Raw genomic sequence first — 20,180 nt, forward strand, 5'->3', positions numbered from 1 at the left:
TCCTTTTTTTTTTTTTTTTTTTTTTTTTTTCCTCTTTCCTTTTGCTACATAAAAGGTTGAGGGAACTTTGACCTGCTACTTTCATATAGTATCCAAAGATTAAGCATCAGAGGGATTTTCAAACCAAAGCTTTCTAATGTATGTTCTGTTTTCCAGTTTCACAACTGTGAGCCTGGCAGCTGAAAAGAGCAGAACTGGTGCACTACATCACAAAAAGTAACTCTGCTCTCCAACACTCACTGAAAACACAAATGTTTTACATTCCTTTAAAGGAACTACCTGTTAGATGTGGGAGAGGGGAGGGAAAAAAAAAGAGTTTTTGTAATTATGTAACAATTTCACATCTTTGAGATTTCAATTATTCCCTTAAGGTTGAATGAAACCATTGAACAGATCCAGAAATTATCAGGAAGCAACAGAGACATGCACCACATTACAACGGCAAACCCCTACTCTCCCTCAGAAACAAAGCCAAAACCCAATATGCAAAGCTTATCCTACCCAGAGTTTTCTAAACGAAAGGAAGTGCATCAGAGAGACCATAGGGTTCATACACATTTGGCTCAGAAGCTGTGCTCACTCCTAAGTGACCATCACCCTGTGATATTCTTGTTGGGCATACATTTAATCACCGCTACCAATACAGTATACAACAGTACTACCTTTAAATGGACTTTTTCTTTATTTTTTTCACTGTAACAAAATGACTCCACTCTTTCTCATGACACTATCAATTAATACGTTTCAAGTGAAATTACACATTTTAATGTATCATTGATTTAATATGAGCTGAAATACAATCCACATCTCATGTATCAAAAAAATGACATATAAGAATAGCAACAGTGACATACAATAAGCAATGAACGGATATTAACTATTTTCAGCTGAGAATAGACTCAACCGTCCTCTAAAAGAATACTAGGAAGTGCTCCTTCCCGTTAATAAACCATATATTAACTGGACAATACTAGCAGGTAAGTAACTCATGTTACCAACTTGATGGCATCATTTAAAGCAGACAAATCAACTGTAGTAACAACAGCTATTCAGGTTCCCACAGCGTTTGTATCACTGAGGAGTATCATCATCTTTTCCCATTATTCTTGGGAATAGCAACTACTAGGACCAAACTCCAAAAGAGATTCATATGCTGAGATATTAATCAACGCCAGTAAGAGTGTAAATAAGGTTAACTTCCTCCTTAATTGAAAAAAGTTTTTAAAAATTTCTTACATATCTTTTTATGAATGGTGAAAAGAAGAAAATGTAGAAACTCAAAGGAAAACGAAGAGTAAAGTAATTAAACATAAAAGGAAAAGCAATTTGCCGTGCTTACATTAAAAGTGCTTTTTTAAAAAAAAAAAAAAAAAAAAAAAAAAAACATTTTTCCCTTATACTTTAGAAAATTATTCTAAAATACCTGAATTAAGTCCAAAAAACCCCTTATATTTCAATAAATTTGAGGATTGGGGAATTAAAATTCATTAGTTTAAATAATGAATTGTAAAGATTGATTTTTTTTCTTACCATTGACATAAATGTCATGGCATAAACACTGACATCCATTCTTATCATGCCATAAATGCATGTTGCCTACATTTTTTTTTTTTATTATTTATTTTTTCCATTTTTAACTGAGTGGTACCTGTTTTTATTCTAGAAAGTCCATAAGACTTTGGTTTGGTTCAAGACAATAAAGAAACACAGCAGGTGGCATTATTTTAATTAAACTCTAGGATGTGGATTTAGGTCAGGAAATAAATATTTCAGTTAATCTTAGAGTAATACCAATTAAGTTTGCTGGTATTCTACCTTTGCAGTGTCATTCATCTACACTGTATCAGGTGGCAGAGTAAGCTGCAATAAAAGCAATGTCAGAATTAAAAGTACAAATTGAAATGCTACTTGCTAATCTATTTACTTGAATACAAAATCAAATCATCTCTATGAACATCAGAAAAAAAAAATGCACATACAACTACTACAACTCCAGTTTTAAAGATGTCACTTCTTTCTTCTAACTCAAATAATAATAATAATAATAATAATAATAATAATAATAATTGGCTTAAATTCAAGCATCTCTAAATGAATTAAAAACGTCACAGCAGTCAAAATTTTGTAAAATTGTTCAAAAGTCCATGGAACAAAAAGTTAAATAGAATACTAAGCAGGATAAGATGTAATGAAGCCTGTTGACTTTTTTGAGCTAGAGCACATTGCATTGTTCTTTCACTGAATATGCCCTATATAGATGCCCTAAGGAACTGAGTGTCTGGTCAATGAGAATGATTTGATCAACTACTATAGAAAACCATGAGCTGCACTCATGGTTGTTTCACTTCCCAAATTCCATTTTATGGAAGTTATATTTTAATGGAACACTTGGCAGAAATCTTCCAAGAGTATCCCATAATAGAATCATAGAATATCCCAAGTTGGAAGGGACCCATGAGGATCACTTAATCCAAATTCTGGCTCCACACAGGACCACCCAAAAAATCAGACCATGTGCCTGACAGCACTGTCAAAATGCTTCTTGAACTCCATCAGGAGCCATGACCTTCCCCGGGGAGCCTGTTCCAGTGCCCACACACCCTCTTGGTGAAGAAACTTTCTCTGATATCCAGTCTGAACTTCCCCTGATACAGCTTCATGCCATTCCCTTAGGTCCTGCAGAGCCAGGTGTTCTCTTTTTGCATCTCTGAAATACAGTGCTGTAAAATACTAAACAGCACATAGGTTTCCATTTAGTAAATGGTCATTCACAGTTTACTCTGGTCTTTTACATATGTGGGCTTCAAAGTTCCCTTGAACTGCAGAACAGAGAAGAAAAACCTTACCAGTGGTGGGGTGCTTTGATGCTAAGATGATGCCCCTGATCCTATAAGCAAGGACATCCACTCCCCACTTATGTCATTGCATGAGAAGAGATGAGAATTTTTCCAGAAAGTTAACGAATATAAATAAAATCCACTTTCCATCCATTAATACCATTCACAGCTGCCTTACATTACTAAATTAATGTTTACACAGAATCAAAATCTGTTGTGATTAAATACCCTTGGCATTCATGCTCTACTTTAAACTAGAAATATTTCCATTGGATAAAAAACGCACCGGCACAGTGTGTAAAGAAAACTGAAATGGGGGTGGAATGGGGGAATTGGGAAGAAACAAACTTCAAGTAATAGTTTCAACATCATCTATTAACAGAATGGATTTTGAAACAAAAAGGGTGACTTTTAGGTTGTCTTAGTGTTACTGTGACTACTTTCACAATATCAGGTGGATGCTTTCTAGGGGTGCAAAAAAACCTCTTTGACCTTTAGCAAAATTTTAAATTCTCCAGACATGCTTACTCTGTAGTGCTCTATGGCTCACATGAAACTGAAGTAGATATAACTGAAAAGGCAGAATTCTATCTGCTGAATTTAATTTGAGCCTCTAGTACTATAAACAGGAAAAAATCTGGATCCAGTATTATTTAATATGAGTAAATCTCAGGTTTATTTAGATATACTTAGGAGGCTTAGCATTGTTATTAGTAGTCTAAAAACTAATTTCTAATACCAATTTACTTTAACACCCAGGAGCCTTGCAGTCTGCAGTGCATTTATTCCTGCAGCTAACTCTCATTAAGGTTACTGCCCCTTTGAAAGCACACACCCAAAGAGATTTAAAAATGCACAAACACATGATCTCCTTCACAATATATCATCTTCAACAGATTGAAAAACTCTGGAACAAGTTTTGCAAGAAAAAGGAATTAAAAACTGGTTGAAACTGGAAAACAAGATCTAACACAGCATGATTTTGCCAGATATGGATCACACTTGGCTAACCTGATAGCTTTTCTTCAATAGATTTTCAATATAACATAGTGAAGTACAAAGAAAAGCTTATCTAACAGAATTTCAGATCAGCATTACAGATGGTGTCACATTAGAGGTAGTAGTAAGGACAGAAAATGAGGATTAGCATCAGAATTTACAACATGTAAGAAATTAAGGACTATAAAGGAGATAGAAAATGACAGCAGTGAAAGGGAACACACCGAATAAGAGACAGGGACTTCAAAACTCTTTGAGGATTATTCTTGTGAAGTATTTTATTTAGTACTCTCATCAGTGATGTGGACATAAATAGGAGCAAGCAAATGACACAGTACCTTTAATAAAGAGGAAGATGAAGTTATCAGTCAGAGAGATGGAAATCTCTAAGACAGAAGTAGAAGCAGCAAACTTCAGTAGTATAAAAGGCAGGTCATTTATCTGACTAACTTGGAATTCACATATGGAAAGCATCTTAAGAAATGATGTGAAGGAAAGAAAAGTTGGTATTGAAAGACTGTGACCTATCAAAATGGTATAGCTGCAAGAGAACCTAATGTGACCTTAAGATACGTCAAGCAAGAAAAATGAAATAATTGTAAAAGGCATTCTCTGGACCCACGTTCATCATGTTCATTAACTGTCTTGAGGAAAGAGTTATTTAAACTTGAATTGGTAAAGAAAAGGACTGAGAGATTGAATGGGAAAACAAAAGAGCTGACAAGGTTTAGTTTTGTTTTCCTTGTGGGGATGGAGAGGGTAAGCAGAGGGACAGGATGTTTTTTAAACAAATCTAGAAGTACTACAACTAGAGCTGAAAGATACACTATTCTAAAGAGTTTTGATGTTAAAGGTCTGTGTTGACAGAATAAATAAATAAACTCACAGGTATGAGCTGTATGAGTAAATTTAGGCTAGAAATAAAAATCTTAGCCATTAGAACAATGATGTCTTCCACATTTTTCCTGACTGCTTTGAACACAAAGCTCATTAAATTAATGAAAGGAATTACGTGAGATGGAATTTGCAGGATTAGGGGACTAAGCTTGATGACGTAAAAGGTCCCTTCCAGTTCCATATATCCATCACCTTATAACACATCAGGAGAAACAAATAACCCCTTTTTATTCCTAGAATCCAGAAGCAGCATATATAACAGATTTACATTTAAAACCTGTCTTCTGCAATAGAGGTCAATCATTCTGAGGTCCAAAACAGTGACCTCAGGGAAAAAAAACTTGCAATGACACATATGTAAAACACTGTTCAGAAACAACCCTTTTGAATCAGTTGCATATTTTCAGCATATCAGTTCCTCATTATTTTGAGACTATTTGTAGACAACTATCTATGTCAAGAAATAGTCATGGCAAATGCAAAATATAACTTTTCCTGATGAGTGGCTGACCTAAAACTACATTGTCTTTAACATACTGAGCATTACTTGTTCACAACTCATTATCTACAATATATTCCAAAATGTCAAGTAAATGCAGTAAAAACAATGAATTAGTGGTCTCGCCCTACACAAAGGAAGATGCTGGAGATAGATTAGCAAAACTGTTTATAAATATTATCACTTAGCAGTAAGCCCTGGAGTATAAATTAATGCTTTTAAAATGGATATGTCACCTGTTTATTTAAAGGAAAAATAAGATACCCAAAAGAAATTCTCTTCTCCCATCCTTGTTTCTTAACACTATTTCATTCTTTAACTCTTAGCCTTCTCTTCTGCTATTTACACCTCCTGTTTTTTGTAGCTCTCTTTCTTCTAGCCCATTCCACTTTGCTTTTATGCATGCAGTGTTGGAAGCCCTTAGCCCCCTGAAAGCTCTTCCCCTTCTACTGGTACTTATATAGACCCACTGTAGCGTTACTTCTGCTGTTACCATATATGCAAACACACATATATGTCACTTCAGTCACTAATAAGTTGCCCTCTCTTGGTTTTGTGATGATTGCAGACCTTGCAGCTCTCCGCAATGTAACAGTTTCTGTCAGAATTTCTAAAAACATTATAGGCAGGCCCACCTTCTCTCACCATCATGAAGCCCTAGTTCTTTCTTAACAAACATTTGGCCTTTCAGCTGATGGACTTCAGGGATACATTGTGATGCTTATGTCTGTGACAACTTTTCTTTAAAGATGTAGAGGGAGAGAGTGTCAACAACCTCTTAATGATCAGCATAGCCACTTACCCTTTGTGTTGAATGAAATAGGATGGGAAGGAAAAGAGAATTGGAGAAAGTCCACACACTTCCACAGCCTCATTCTTTGTATCATTGCCAGGGGTTTTGTCTCTCTTACTCTATTCTGGATCAAGTCACAAAGCTCCTCATTTACCCAAGTCACCTATTCTGAAGTGTTACCACAGATCTTTGCCTTCCAACTCTTCTGAGGCCCTTTGAAGAATCCCTCTCTGCAATACAGAGTTCTCCTAAAGTATGTGTGGCTGGTAAGGCCTGCTTTATATAGGAGATAAAATGAATTAAAATTCTGAGGGCTGCTATGCCACTTGCATTTGTTTCAGCCTGTGCTCATGCTATGCTCCAAAGAAACTGATAAAAGCAAAAGAGCAGGTACATTCTGTACCGTTATTCTGTCAAAACTGCATTAGAGATGAGAACTAAATCTCAAGGTGCATTACTTTGTTAAGCATGAAAAGAAAATCATCTCTTTCCAAAGTCCAGTTACTCTTTCATTTCTAAAGCTGTCTTATATTGTAGAATTGCCCTATTTTTAAGTCACCAGTGCAAGAAACTTTAGTTTTGAGTAGGAAAGTGATTTTGTGTGTGTGTGTGTGTGTCCCACCCAGGTGAGCATTACACAGAGCGTAGTATCCCATGACTTGCCGGGGATTTGGATTTTAAGAGTTTATGAAATCTGACTAGCAGTCTGTTAAAACATATCAACAAAACAAAACAACAATCAAGAAAAAGAAAACACAATGACATTCTCATTCCATACAAGAAGAATGAGCCTACTACAGGAAGGCTCATTTGGAAGTATGTCAGGGAGTCCTGGTACTACCTCTGTTTTTCAGAACAAAACAGCTAGAAAGTAGCAAGAAAATGACAGGCAGACCATGAAGATGCAGTCAACCAAGGATCCAGCACTTTTCAGAAGCATTGTAAAAATTATACTATTAGCATTTTGTGACTCTTTTTTTGTCAGTTTAAAATACAAATACATTATTAACAGACTGCTAGCACACAGTACCCCACTTTAGCAAGGTAGAACAGGTACTTAGAGATCAAGAAGCCACCTCTTTAATCTGTACATTGCATTCATCAGATGAAACCAATGTGCCTTGTAGAGGGCAAAGAACCACCACCACCTTTGTTTTGTTGTAAATAGCTTGTATACAAAGCACACCCCAAGCTATGTATTTCAGAGGAGTGAAAGGGAGGCAGAAGTGGTTTTTCACCTTGGTTTCACAGGTTTTCTAACATCTCTTGCATCCTACAAATTTCACCCGCACATCCATCGGTATTACTGTGTTACAGGACTACACATTTCAATTGTGGTCAATGACATCAGTGTAAGATCAGCATAATGAAGATTATGCTTTGTTACCTCAGCAGTTCCTGGCAGGCTCTGTTCCTAACTTCAGCTAGTACAAAAGCACAGGAATCTTATTTCAGAAACATCAGCGGTAGGAATACCAGTGGCAGCATATGATAGAGAGGAAAAGCACAAAATCCAGCTATGCAGCTTTGCATTTCAGCCCTCATTAATGCTTGTGTTCCAGATACACATCAAAATCCTAACTGATTTTAAACAGTATCTTAACTACTGAAACTGATTTAGTAAACAAAAAAATTTAAATCATTTACTGTGATTTAAATTGCTAAAATGACTTCTATTGGTTTTCCGAGAGCATTTGATATAAAAGCTCCCTGAGAAATGAAAAGTGCTGAGCCTCTAATTTGGAAATTTTGCTTCTCTTGGGCTGCCAGGCACTACCCTCAATTTCAGCTGCTGGCAATAAACAACTTCAATGTGAGGGCTATTAAGAGACAATCATTCTGAATAAGTCTCACGGGTGACAGAGGCTTTGTTGCCAAGATTCACTTTATAACTGAACAGACATATATGGAAAAAATACAGCTCAGCCACATGGAATAATAAGACAGAAATAAAATCATCAATAACTAAAACTAATGTTCTGTTTTACGTGTGTGTGATTTCATTGTATGTCATGACTTTTTCAAGTAACCTATTAGAGACTTTATTATAACATGAAGACATGTTACTGAACCTAAAATACATTCCTAAACTGTTTTATGTCCTACTCTCACATGGTTTTAACAAGAAAATCACAGAATCGTAGAATAGAAGGGGTCTTTCTACCACCACTTCCCATCCCCAATCTTTTCGTTCCCGATTCCTGTCTAAAAATGCAAAGAAATTTTATAACATAAAAATTAAACTGATTTAGATATGGCAATAATCTACTGCTTTTTATCTTGTATGTATGCAGAAATACTAGAAGTCAAACACTTTTAAGCCATCCCCCCTACTCCTCTCAATACTCCCACAACAACTCTTTAAAACTGTGCTGCTGATTTTCAGAGTAATGCTGTGGCTCTTTCACGGAATAGCCTGAGGCTGCTAATGTTCCAAGTCCTCAAACATTATCCTTCAAAGTTTTTAGAAGTTTTTCAATTATTTGTTTAGCCATCACACGGATTCTCACACACAAGTTTCACATAACCAAGCACTTAAAAGAATTAACAATCCATCTGCCTTTATAAATAATTCATTACAGACAACACAACATCTATTATGCTGATTATATTTCATTGTTAAGCTAGAGGTGTGCATTCTGTTAGTGGGCACTGAAGGCCAGTTTCTCAATGAGTGTACAACAATTACTTGATTGACTTCAATAAAGACATTTAACACTGATTTTATCCCCATTTCAGGATAATTGTAGGCAAAACCAATTAAAATAATTCGGAGGGTTCCACCTGATTAAGTTCTTGCACTTTAATTTGAATGACTCAAGACGAATAAGAAAAGTAATAGAAGTTTAAAGAAAGTCAGGAAACAGGTGCTTTTGAATCTAAGCATTACTTGCTATTGAGAGCAAATCAGATATCATCTGTATTCTAACAATGTCTATCTGTCTGTACAAACAAAATTTTATTTGGATAGAGTAGTTCATATTTCTCTAAATTCACAGCAAAAATATAATGTTCGACTTTCAGAAAGAATTAATTATATGGCAAATCAACTGCTGATGAGAACAACACTTTTCAAAAGAAATGTTTGATTTTCAGAGTGTTCATGCTCTGAAAGCATAATTAGGGAACAGACATTAAATACCTAGATTTAGAAATCTGCTGTGAAAGCAAGCTTGATTTGTAGCTGGACAAAGAAAAAAAAAAAAAAAAAAAAGGGCCTCACATGCAGAATTAAGTGAGCAAATAGAAAAGCTGCACTATTCTTTTTTATTTTTTATTCCTTCTATTGCATATTCTGTTTCTGAATTATGTATGGGTCATTGTACCTCTGTGGTGGACTGATTCTGGTGTCTGGTGGTCTGCACCAACAGAAAATTCCCCAGCTTCAATAAGTTTAAAGCCAGAATACCATTAGTAATGCAGGTTTGGAGAAGGACCTGTAATACTGAATGTTAACAAGCACTTCTGATGTTGCTCCTACATTTTTATATAGCAGAAAAATTAAACTTATAATGTGGATCCATTTTACTACAGTCATTCAGAACTCTCTGGTATCAGTAAAACCCAAAAGAATTACAGCAGTTCCAGGCTCCTGCTCCAAAAAGCTGCCAAGAACAAGAAACAACTGTGACAGACATACATATTATGGTTTCCCCCCCTACAAGGGGATGAGGATAAATGTTTTTAATCAGGTGCATCCCCTTCTCTTAAAACGGTGTGACAACACACAATAGAAGAAAGAAAAGATGTCAGTAAAATTCCTCCCCTTGTGGTTTGAATGCAGCCAGACGTAACTGGCCAGAGACAGCAGCTGAAGGATAGGCTTGTGCAGAACTGTGTGACACAGTCCAGGCGCTCTGCCTGAGACATCTGATTCTGGTCTTGAAGGAGATCCACTGAGCATCCATTGCACTTGCAGTAACTGGCTGTCTCTAGTCCTAAGTGGCCTATCCGTAAATTTACCCATGGAATGTATGTTTGCAATTGCCTCTTTATTCTACAACCACCACCTTTCCATGTAAATTAACCTTCCACAATCAAAGCCCTACTCAGCAAAATTAAAGACATGAGAAATGCGTCTCATTAGAGAAATACCGTACCCAATGAACAATAAACAGGACTGATTCTTATCTCAGTTATTCTGGAATAATTCAGCAATAATTTCACTGACTTTCATGGTCTTAGTGTCATTCATTAGTTTTTCATGAATGTACTCCAGCATAAACAGGATCAGAATTAGGGTCATACCAGTTTATGACATGCCTTGTACAGGGCTGAAGTAACAATGCTTATTCAATCTCTGTGACTTGAAACTCTAAATTTTAAGATACCTATATACCTACTGAAATACTGCTCAGATTTGTAGGACTGGGAAAGAAATTTATTTTTCAAAGATGTTCATCTTGAGCAGAATGAATGTTTTAGTTTTCACTATACTTAAGCTTTCAGTTGTGATTAAGTAGACCAGCATGAAAACTAAATGAAAATTTGAGGAATTTTACTTGAGTTTCATAACTTAATAATTTAATCAGATAATTATTTTCACATAAAAAGACAACAACAACTAACAGCCAATCTTTTGGATTAGACTACCTTCCCTTTTAAAAATTAAGGAAAAAGCACTCCAACTTGTGATTGCTTTAATGTATTACTCCACCATATAGAACATGAGCTTTTCAGACCAAAGATGGGAAGAATGAAAAATTTGAAAATATTGTGAGGGGCAGAGCTTGTAAATATAAACAAGTTGAAGAAATATACACATATAAAATTACAGATCTACGTGTACTTAAAGAAATCATTGGGGGGAGGGAGGGAGGGGGGAGGAGGGGAGACACTATACAGATGGAAATCTCTATAGAGATATAGAAATGTGCATCTGAATTCATAACATAACTTACCTGAATTGGCAAGAGTGGGCACCTGAATGCTAGCACTCCACCTATCAACCATCAGTGTACCGTAAGTAGACAAAATTGTTGAGCATAATATTTTCAAATGAAGAGCTTAAGATGTAGCAGCATCATATTTACAGGCATGAACCAGAAGAGGAAGTTCTTGAATAAACAAAATGAATGTCATGTTAGATTTAGTATAGGTAGTTGAATACTTTTAATAAGAAAACCTGTCTATTTAGCAGTGGTAAATAGCTATTTTTTTCTAAAATCTTTATTCAGATCTCAATATCTTAACTACTGCTAACAATAATTTCAATAGGTCTAATAATTAATTTTTAGACCTCTTATTATCTAATAATTAAAGTACAAAAAGTAATGTAAAACATGCAGTATAACAAAGCTTGACACATACAGCTGAACACTTTGAAATGAAACAAAATAACCATCACCTATATAAAACCTCAGACTCAACTCTCCCTAGATCTTCCAATAAGATATTTGTTTGTCCAGAGGATTAAATAATTTTATGAAGTAATTTTGACCCCATTTTTGGACCATTTCCCATAACCTTTTACTGTTATCATCCCTGCACTTCACTTTCCTCATGGATGGAACAGCTGTTTAGAATTTAGATACATCAAGTTTTGATGAAAACAATTCGTCTTAATTTTTGTCCAATTACACACAGTGAAAGTCATGATCTCCAACATTTGCATATACTGAACTGGAAATATGAAAGTAATCAGAAGACGACAAAGGGAAAGCTCATCTATTCCATAAACATCATACTAAAAGATAGGTAAATTATAGATTTTCATGTGCCATCCACTCTGGCCTTTATCACCGTGTGCTCAGAACGCATTTGCAAACTGTCCCATGGGAACAACTATAGGTACTTAATATTGGCCAAGTACAGGTCAAGCAGGAGACAGTCTTTAAGCAAGATCCTCAACTACCTCCATTAGCAGGATCTTCTCCCATGAAAATCCCCGGGGCAATGCAGTTTGCATGCATAGGTCAAACCTTTCTCAACTGTTTGGAGTGAGTGTGGCTTCTAATCTGCATACAGCCTCTTGTCATGCAAGAGTCCATCATAGCTAAGTGCTGCATGATGCCCTGCACAGAAACAAAAGTTCATGCTGCCAATCTAGGTCGTTGCCACAGTAAGGATATATTTTTCTTATAAAAGCAAATGAAAAAGAAAAAGCACACTACACTCGAATAACCTCTATTTGTAGGCATTGTCATAGTTTTAGTTAAACCAAAATCACCCATTAGCAGTATCACGGAGTACTTACTCAACACAAACCACGCAGCAGTTTTAACCAGTCTCCCTGGCCCATCAACTTACAGTTCACAAATCCTGATCTTTTGCCGCATATTTCTGCTTGTCTACTTGTACGTCTGGAAGCTATTTCTTGATCTTTCTAACTGACCAATATCAAAGCTGTGGCTTGATTTGTTATCGAAGATGCTATATTTAAAGAAAATTCTCATATCCTTATTACTGCAGATAAGAAAATGGGAAACAGTCCTTCTGAGAGTCTCTGTCAGGTTTCATACTCATCACAAGCCAGCTGGTGCTTAAAATTAATTACAATTGGTTACCTTGGCAACACTAAATCATGCTTGAAAGTTTCAATATCATTTATCCTTACAAGTTTCCACAGCAATTTCAGTTGCAAGGCTAAAAGACTAGGGACCAAAGTTCAGCCAAAAAATTAAATCTGAACCGCTGCTGCATCAGTAGCCCTTTCTCTCTCTGCCTTGCATAAGAGTATTCATAGCTTGTTGCATTGTCCGTTAAAAACATTTGAACTTTGGATATCTACCCTAAAAAGGCTATTCAGCAAATGCCTGCTGTTCCCATTAGACACCTACTGTTCAAGTCATAGATTCTTAGATCTCTGCTAAATTGATATTGATTTTATATGTTCAATTAAAAGCATACAATAACTGGGTTGAAAGGAAAGACAGAGGAGCTTGTATGTTATTTTTAAGTAAGGTAGAAAACAACAAATACATCAGTCTCTTCTGAGCAGTCAAAATTTCCCCAATGATTTAGGATAAAAAAGCATCGGGAGAACATTTAGTCTTACTCAGTTCCTTACATTTGGAACAGAACCTTCATTTTACCAGTAAGATGGGCTTTTCAGTATATAGATTTTCCTGAAGAGTGAGGGGTGGAAGTTTATAAGCTCTGTACCTAAGTGCTTGGGCATACTTTGATAACATTCCCTTTCCTACCTCAGTAGCTTTGAACGATTTTTAAGTTAAAGTTGGTACTTCCTCTGCAACTGCCAAATTTCTAGTTTTTCTACTTGCTACAGAACCGGTTGGAGACTCTCCTCTTCCAAATTCCATGTTGTAAAAAAATGTCTAATAGTTATTTGTTCATGACCATTATTAATGTAAAGAGATGTCTGTTTTCAATTAACTATTTATGTCCCTGTAAAACACGAGCTGATAGTCACCTCACTTAATTGGGTTATGTAATTCCTGTACCATGAAATTTGCCCCCTTAGCTGAACTACAAGAAAACAGCAGCCTTTTTGGGGTAGAGATTTTTTTTCTCCTACAGCCAAGGCACTGCTAATGTCCTAACCCTACAAATGCTTTTTGCACGGTTGCTTCTTGCTCTACACCTTTTGTCACATGAGGAATTACACTAGATTAACATGCCCTCTTTCCTCACAGGTCTACGTGACAAGACTGGGAAACATAGCTCAGGGTTTGAGCAAGTCACGAGTCTTGAAGGCTCAGATATCGTGCATGAGAGCACATGGCTAAGGCTCAAAGTAAGAAGAAAATCAGTGGCTAAAGTTGTCAATAACAGACCTGTCAAGTCTCACTTATTCGTCTCCTTGTCATTACCTCCTCCACACTGCCACCTGCTAAAGAATTCGCAGTGAAATACCTAGTCTTCTCTTCCTGATCCATATGCTAATATCCATGCTGGACACTAAGAGTGGGAGATATTATATCTGTGTTCTGCAGAGAAAGCACCTTAGCAAGACCTCACAGCCTCAGGAAAAAAATAAATTAAAAAAAAAAAAATCTAAATCCACTGTATGGCCCAACACAAATGCAGATTCTCATTTTATAATCCACACTGTAAATAACCTACCAAGACACCCTCATAATAATGAGATCCAATATGCAGACACATGCAGGCACTGACACTCCAGAAAACTGAGAGAGAATTTCACTAAGTTCCTCCCCTAGCAATTTTAGAGTCTATAGTGAGGATAGAAGAAAGTAAATTGACAACTTCTCACCTGAAGAATACAATGACTTCCATCAGGAAAAATACCAGCATAAAGCAGCATAAAATAATGTCTATTTAGAAGGTGAAGGGTGAGGTATAATTAACCCTACCGAAGGGTGAGGTATAATTAACCCTCCCCTCAATAGAAGCATGCATAAAGGCAGAGTTTTGGAATCTATCGCAAAAGCAAGTAAAAGGCATTTCCTGCAAGCTGCTATTTAAAACATGTTCCCTCTTTCATTGTAAGATGTGAAAAATACATTTTTGCATTTTTTTCAGATCCACATAAAATTGGAACCATAGAGACCATGAAGTCTGTATTAGACCAAAAAAGTAGACATAGCACACTAAGTTCCTCTTTCTTTTTAACATATTGCATAGAAGTTTTCAGGTATTTTTTCACATCTAATATCATGATACTTAAAATCAAACTCCTTGAATATACAGCAACAACCAAAAAAAAGGCATGCATTGAAGTGTAGGTGCAGTCTAACTGAACACTGACCTTTCCCTATTCTTACGGTGCTGCTTTCACTGGCACAAAACACATAGAAAGAAGTATGCTGATCAACACCAAGTTGTGAGAACATGTCAAATACAGGGATAGAAAGGCCTCTATTGTCCATCAGGCAGAGAAAGAGATGGAACTAAAGGGCATATAATTAACACACAACATTCCCCCTGAACAGGGATGAAAACACAGAGGCACAAGCAGGTGAAGTAGATGCACCTTTACTTGAAGTTATTAATTTATACAGCAGCATGTTACTGCTTCATTAACTCCACAGATCTGGGGCTGAGACACACAGCCCTGCTTTGCCCTTTGATTGCTAGAGCATTCCAATGCAGTCTTTCATTACAATTAATATTAATTAAGGACTAATCAACATGAATAATGAGTAAAGAACTGAATCACTATCATAATACACAATACTTACGATAGTGAAATTTTCTGGGGTAGTCACAGTCTATCAGAGTCTGTGGAGTTTTTTTAGCTCAGTTCAGATGGAAGCCTTTAGCTAAAAATTATTTAAAGCTCACTTTTCCTCATTTCACTTTGCCCCCACACATCTTTCCATGGCTACGCACAGCTTTCAAGAAACATTTTGAATTTTGCCCTTACAATACTTGCACCACTGCATTGCTCACAAATAGAAAGAAACAGTGTTTAAAATCTGATCAATTTTTCATATGGTTCTTATGTATCATATAATCCACCAGCTATACTATTTCAGTTAGAGATTTCTTTAGATGAGAACCACCAATCAAGTTGAAATGTCCACTAAGGTGGATGACATCTTTAAATTTCTCTCTGCTAATGAATTATTAAAATCAGAGCTTGGGCTCAGATCTTCTGTATGACAGGCTAATATAGTACCTCCACTGGTTTACCTGACTCTGTTTGTTTGTTCTTAATCTTAGGCTGCATGTATGGGTATCTGCCCTCTGTGCACATTGCTCATCAGATAACTCCGGTTGCTATGGTGATTACTTAAAAAAAAAAAAAAAAAAAAAAGCTGAATTGTGGAGGAGATGAATAAATGACCAATATCTAAAATGGGAAAATGGTACTTAAGTTCAAGTTCTGATGGGACTGTTTGTAAAGGAGTATATTACCATATATTATCATTTATGAAAAAGGCAGCTCTTTTCTTCTATTAATTCTTCCAGATTAGTACCTATGTTGGAAAGGATTATAAAAAAAGGGTCAAGGTGAAACAGTGGGGGGAAAATATATATATATATATATATATATATATATATATATATTTAATATTAATTCTGTACTTACCTAAACATGTTTTTTTTTTTTTGTTTGTTTGTTTTTTTTTGTTCCAGGATCTATCAAAGACAAAATTACTCTCATGTAGCAAAAAGCGATATAAATCACAAGGAAATTAAATAAGATGCCCAAGGCCAAAAAGGGTCATTGCTTCCTGAACTCAATCACTCTACATTACTGTTTCAGATAAAGATTTAATATATTAAACTCCTTAACTTGACAAAAATGTGCATGTACACAGACACACTTCAGTAGATTAGGTAATGAATATTTATACACTCACACAATTTATAAAGGAAGTACAGAATCAAAATCCAATACCTGATCAAAGCCAGCATTTAAGGCATTACAATACCTCAGTTTAAAGCTTAAATTGTCACAGAGATGTTTCCCTCAGTGAAACTAAATACAACCTGCATTGGAATACTTAGATTACCTAGATAGTGCTTCATCAACTGCCATGCCTCTCTGTAACTCCATCTGCCCTAGTATTGCCTAGGAGGTAGATGACTGCAATCCTCTGATAGCCTCTTAGGTAGAATTTAGAGTCCCACAGAGTTCAAAATAAATTAGTGAAACTTCAGAACAGCAAGTTTCTACTCCATGAAAGAGGAAAAAGAAGCTTAAATTGGGACTAAGCCCAAGGTCACCAACATAAAAGGCAGCATCAGCAACCCCTCAGGGAATCCTGTGGCTTCAAAGAGTTTCCAACAGTTAAAACAATCACTTAAAAGCTTATGACTCAAGCTAGCTGGCTTGCCGCAAGTCGAATAATTAATATGTTATTAAAATCAACCAGAGAAATTGATATCAGGAGAAGCACCTACTTTAATATTTTATTATTTTTTTACCCAAGCATTCACTGTTGCTATACGATCTTAGAGGCACACGTATAGTTAGAAGTGCATGACGTTAGTTCAGTGAATTATGTGAGGACGACACATTTGAAGACAGCTCCATGGGCACGTATGGAAATCTAATGCCCAAGGTAAACTTAGTTACTGGCATCATTTCGGTCTAGTTCTGTTTAGCAGAGGTGGTAACTGCCTCTCACGCCAGCACCTTATACATTGCCTGTCATAGCTTTAATTTTGGTGGATTTAATCACTATGCTAATATTCTTTTCATTTTAAGAGGTTCATCCACTGAGATGATTCAATGCTGGCAGCATGTGATAAACGCTCCATTGACTGAAAGTTGTACCAAAAGTTCAAAACACTTAACTTATATGCTTCAAAACAGCTGGAGTTCTTAGTACAATTTTATTCCTTATTCACAAATTTATTGGAGAGTGTTTGCTTTTTAGCAGATGGGGAACTTGCAATAGCTTTCACTACACCATTCTGTTTCCATAATTAGTGTTGGGTTCTTGGCCTCTCTAGATACATAGCCTTTGTTCTGATTCCCGATTGAAAGAACAGGTTGTAAGCTATATAATATATAAATTATCTGAAAAATAGCCATCATCTTCTCATTTCTATAAGGATAACACAGAGTGGATTTAACCAGGGCATTCATACAAAATTATGCTACTCATGAGGATATTCAAACACAAAAATGTTCTCACATACTAAGAAACACCATGGAGATACCTCTTTCAGCTAACCAAAGGGCAATTTAAACATTACTGAAATGGAAGAGTCTAATCTGAAGGACATTTAGACAAAGTTTCTGGTGAAGTGTGCAATTATTGTCACTGTCCTCATTATTTATTTTTAAAACCTAACAAAAAAAGTATAGGTTAAGTTAACTACTTTATTGGAGTGGAAGAAATAACTCTTATTTATTTTCTCTGGTTTCAAAAGGCAGAAACAGGGCAGCAGTACAGGCAGAAGAAAGAAAAACTATTTGGCAAGAGCCAGGTGATTGTAAAGCCCATTACAATTCAGAGAACAAAAACTGTTTCAGCTACATTTTAAGTAGATTCCTTCAGGTACCTTGTGTAATATATGGATAGCTGCAGGTCTCGAAGCATCTATGACAGCCACAGAATTCCATTCCTCTAATGAAGTTAACTAAAGGTATTTAAAAATGTCATTTCTTAATCTAAAACTGAATAAAAGCCATAATTTCTCTTATGGGTATTTACACATTTGAGATGAAGTGACTGCACAATAGGAATCCTAAAAGTAATTACTTCCCATACATTTATATTCCAGCTCAAAGAGCTAGTACCTGCTGGTTTCCTTTCCTATAGAGAATTACTTGAAGGTTTTTGCATTCTCTCCTAGGGGTGAAATACAATAGGAATCTACAGAGAACATCAATTTTCTTCACTTTTGTAATGTTTACAACTTCCCTGTAGTATTTATCAAGAAATATACAACTCCCCATAGTTAGAGCTGTGCAGGCTAACAGTAGGCATTCATGGGGTTGATGGAACTATTGATCATACAAACATTAAAATTATGTCTCCTGTAGTAAATGCCAATAAAACAGAGGTACATTAATCAGGAAATCAATATGCTTGCCAATAGAAAGGCTAACTTTGACAATGTAATGCAGCAGGCAGACCTACTGATGGTGGACCAAAACACAAGTAACCCAGGTAGTGACCTTTCTGTTTGACTTCTGGCTGTGATGAAATACTGAATGAATAACCGGAACATAGAGAATGAAAGGAGGGAGTGAAGGAGTTGGCTGTTTAAATCATTCCGTAGAAAAAAAACTTTAAATTATTGCTACAGTGACCTTTAGTTGTTCACTTTAAAACAAACAAACAACCTCAACAAACCATCAACCCACTCTCCCCAAATAATAATAATTACAAACACCCTAAATAATAATAATTAAAAACACCCTAAAAAAAGAAAAGTAATAGCAAAAACCAACAATGAAACTCCAACCTTTGGGCTTATGGTTTTTATTAAGTCTAATGGGCAGTAACAGTAGAATAAACTTCTAAAATTATTTGCTGCTTTGAGGAAAAAAAAAAAAATCCAAATCATTTTTATCATTTTCCCTTTAAAAGATTAATATTATCCTCTTATGAAACAGTTTCATTATTCATGCCTTCAAAGACTTAAGGTAGAAAAGCTGTACTTCAGGTGTGACCTGTCTATTAGATTTGTAATAAAGAAACACATTCTCCTGGATAAGAACAGCATATTATTTTGTCATCTTCTTTGCATGGGTTAACTGAAACTACCTATTTGAATCCCCGTGGACAAAATTAGACCTTAACAGATGCTAAAGTTTATCTGAGCCCTCCACTCTGAACATTTATGTTCAGACTCAGCACGAGGCTGCAAGCTTTAGGACAATTCAGTCTTTTTTTTTTTTTTTTTTTCATTTGTTAACTTATGTTCATTTAGTCAACTTACTGACTAAACACTTGAAAATATATGTGAAAAGCAGAATTCTAAATGAGTTAATTGAGAAAGTTATTTTCTGAGTTATACCCAAATATTTTACATAATATTTGATGAAAATACTCATTAATTTGTATTCATTATTTAATATGTATTAACAATAAACATTAAACAGGAAAAAAAAAAAAGACAATTAAAATTTAAAAACAAAATTAAAGCTAATTTTGTAATTAAAAAAAATAAAAAAATATTTTTGGAATTTGATCTGATGTTGAAAATGTAACTATAAAATAAATAACATGCAAAAACAATTTTACATGGTTCAAACTTTTTTTTTTTTTTTTTTTTTAGAATTTCAGAATATTTTTTTGAGAGGATAGTCGTAACTTACAGGAAATGTTTTGAAACACTTTACTTCTCTATGACATAAGAAAAACAATTCTACCTGTTAAAACAAAATATTTGTGATAAATACAGAGATACAGACCTTTCTTGTTTTAAGCAGCTGCTCTGGCTATCTCCTAAATCTGTTTTATATGTAAATCTTATAACCATTTTCACAAAATGAGCAGTCATAAAAGATTTCTGACATTCTATAACTCTCATTTAACTTCCATATCTCAACTAATGTGTTATAAACCAGTACACTTTTCAAGCATGCATTACTAGTTCTCATGCCAAAACAGTAAAAGCTATTCTTGGAGCCTGACACAGTATTTTCAGTCTCATTAGTTTTTCTCCAAAAACAAAGATGACAAAAATCTCTCTCTCCATCACCATTTTGAGAATAAAAAACTGTGGATTCATTTTTCATTATCATAATAAATGATATATGGTGGTGAAGTTTCTTAAAATAATAGTGCAACATCTCTAAATGTTGTTCTCCTAAAATAAC

At 35.3% G+C, this 20,180-nt stretch overlaps 2 long non-coding RNA genes across 2 annotated transcripts in view; one reads left to right on the forward strand and one right to left on the reverse strand.

Annotated features, from left to right (window-relative positions):
* The window catches only part of LOC118170736, a 319,869-nt gene extending 307,548 nt beyond the window's left edge, over nt 1–12,321 (reverse strand). Inside the window, exon 1 of the long non-coding RNA XR_004752855.1 lies at nt 12,222–12,321. This is a non-coding gene — a long non-coding RNA (uncharacterized LOC118170736). The remainder of the gene's footprint in view (nt 1–12,221) is intronic.
* Nucleotides 1–12,391, forward strand: part of LOC118170737 — a 120,871-nt gene extending 108,480 nt beyond the window's left edge. The window contains exon 5 of the long non-coding RNA XR_004752856.1: nt 12,277–12,391. This is a non-coding gene — a long non-coding RNA (uncharacterized LOC118170737). The remainder of the gene's footprint in view (nt 1–12,276) is intronic.
* The last annotated feature ends 7,789 nt before the right edge of the window (nt 12,392–20,180 follow it).

This window comes from Oxyura jamaicensis, chromosome 8 (genome assembly GCF_011077185.1).
Source record: "Oxyura jamaicensis isolate SHBP4307 breed ruddy duck chromosome 8, BPBGC_Ojam_1.0, whole genome shotgun sequence".
Taxonomy (NCBI): Eukaryota; Metazoa; Chordata; class Aves; order Anseriformes; family Anatidae; genus Oxyura; species Oxyura jamaicensis.